Source organism: Rhinolophus sinicus, chromosome 14 (assembly GCF_057876585.1).
Source record: "Rhinolophus sinicus isolate RSI-liver-muscle chromosome 14, RSI-T2T, whole genome shotgun sequence".
In the NCBI taxonomy this organism is placed as follows: Eukaryota; Metazoa; Chordata; class Mammalia; order Chiroptera; family Rhinolophidae; genus Rhinolophus; species Rhinolophus sinicus.
In genome coordinates this window covers 177,814,019-177,816,612 of record NC_142514.1, presented here as the reverse complement: position 1 = coordinate 177,816,612, position 2,594 = coordinate 177,814,019, and the positions used below count along the sequence as shown (strand labels likewise).

Genomic DNA, 2,594 nt, shown 5'->3' with positions numbered 1-2,594 from the left:
TTAGGTGGCGTCAATTGTCCAGGAGCTGGGCCCAGAACGGGTTGGAAAGAACATTAGGCTTCAATGATTACAATCAGCAAGTATACTGGCCTGGGGGAATGTTAAAACCTATTTGGTCTCTGGGTTGTAAATATCCAAGCGTTAGGTCTGGAATGGCTTGGGGGATGTTGGGAAGTCACAAGATTTTAAGTAGTTGTGCAGGGGTGACAGGCATTCTGTGACTCAGGCTAGAGCAATCTCTAGTCTAGGATTCAGAAACTGATTAGAAGAGTACTCAAAACCAGGGGAAATTTTCTCTAGTGAGGTGGCTCTCTCATACTACAGTGGCCAGCTTCGGACGTGGGCCAGGGACCATCTGGGCACCTCCAAGGACGACACACCCAAAGGGCAGACTGGGCAGGTACCAGAGCCCCACTAAAGTGAACCCTGCTCTGTAGGGTCAGCCCCTGCACCACAAATATTTGTTTCCTCCATCATAATATGTCTTCCTCACTCCAAAACCAGCCAGGATTATCAAGCACTTCATTCTTTTCAAAGTGTCTCCATTTTTACCATCTAAGTCCTCCCGTAAATCCCAAAAGCCCAGCCACGTGTTGTCCTCTGGACTTCGCAGATGAATACGTAGGACTCAGCTTTCTCCAGTGACTTGCCCCGTGTCACACTACAAAGCGTGGAAGAACTGGGACCATTCGCAGGTCTGGCAGCTCCCGGGAGAGTTCCCTGCACCACTCTGTGCTCCCGAACCCCACTCCTCAGAGAATTAAGGTCTCAATCCTGTGGCTCCTTCTTGTTTCTCCTCTCAGCACATTCAAATCCACAAGTGTTTGAGTTCCCACAAAGTGCTGTGTTACAAGTGACATTTTTTAATGTCCAGATCTTTTGTGCATGGAAAGGATTATCTAAATCCATTTGTTAATTGATTATAATATTTTACATTGTGAATTTAGAACTTAATTTTTCTTAGGCCATTAAATGCAATTTCCAAATATAATAAATTTAATTGTACATCAGTAATGTTGTTAAAACTTAAAAAAAATCACATTTAATCTTTGCTTAATGATCCCTTAGCCCCAAAATTTAACAGATTAAATCCCCCCAAATAATTTAAGCATTGTTTACAATCAAATTCCCTTAAATAATTGAAAGTAAAGTCACCAAAAAAAAAATTTACAGAAGCACATTCTCTTAGACATTTAAACACTATTTATAAATTTGATAATTAACACTTTGTAAGCGGGCATTTTCCCGCCAAATCGAGTCGTAACGCGGGGCTTTTTTGACATTTTCTCGCCAAAATTAGACTTTCCGTAAAATATTCATATCTTTCGATCTATTTGATATTTTTCTATGAAACTTTCAGTGTTTTAGTTTAAAAAGAAGTCTCTATTTATTTACTTTGCAAAATTTTTGCCGGTTACAACTAGAGGCGATATGACGAGTTTACTCGTTTCCCACAAATAATGTTTAAATGCTCTTAAACTTTTTAAACTACAATCACAAATTTAATGTACATGATTTCCCAACCCTTCAAATGCCTTCATAAGCATTTAAACAATTCCTAAAAAGTACTAAATCAAAATGTATATATTTAATAAATCAAATGTTCTTCTGCATTTTAGCAGAGTCAAATTATTTTAGTCAAATAAATTTAGTTCATTCGATTCAGTTACTCTTCCTCCATATTTCAAGTCAAATTAAGCAGATACTTTTAATTGTTTCACACACCTTAAATAGTATACATATTCAATATGTATATATTCAAATATGTATTCAAGTTCATATTAAACAGTATTGTTATGAAAACTTGCCATCTTGGTTCTGACTTGGCTAAATGCACCAAGGAGGTCGGAATTGTTGGGAAATACAGAACCGGTTATGGCACCTCCCTCAGAAAAATGGTGAAGAAAATTGAAATCAGCCCTCACACCAAATACACTTGCTCCTTCTGTGTCAAAACCAAGATGAACAGTCAAATTGTGGTTCCCGCATGAGAACAGTAACTGGTGGTGTCTGGCCCTGCAACGCTACTTCTGCCATCACAGTAAAGACTGCCATCAGAAGACTAAAGGAATTGAAAGACCCACAGAAGCTCCACAATTTGAAACATTGTTAACCTATAATAAATGGGTTCATTTATGTAACAAAATTACTTTGGTTCGTTCATTTTATTAATTAGACGATCTAGTTTGCATTGCCTTGATTTTATCTTTTCAAAAAAGACTTGGTAATTAAAATCCTTCCAATTTTTCCGTAGCCATAAAAAGTATCGTCTTATAAACACATCTTACACAAATTACCAGTATAAGGGGCAAAGTGTACATCCACATGAGAAGAATCACCCTAAAGCCTCCAGAGCAACTGGAGTTACAAATTTATGATTTTCAGAGATTCGAGAGGAGGGTGTGGATTCAGGGGTTTGGGCCAAAACTTCTGGACAGGAAGATGGGGACATGGGTCCTCGTCCCTGGAGCGTTCAGCTCACCTAGCGTGATAACCAGGGGAACCCCTCCACAGTCAGGCTCCGCTGCTATGACAACAAGGCACTACAGGCCCTGGCTTGCAGCCCGTATTGGGTTTCACAATCCAGTGCCTCA

The 2,594-nt window shown here is 39.3% G+C and overlaps 1 pseudogene; it reads left to right on the top strand.

Annotated features, from left to right (window-relative positions):
* The first annotated feature begins 1,247 nt into the window (after positions 1 to 1,247).
* Positions 1,248 to 2,113, top strand: LOC109436653 (large ribosomal subunit protein eL43 pseudogene; annotated as a pseudogene).
* Positions 2,114 to 2,594: the final 481 nt, after the last annotated feature.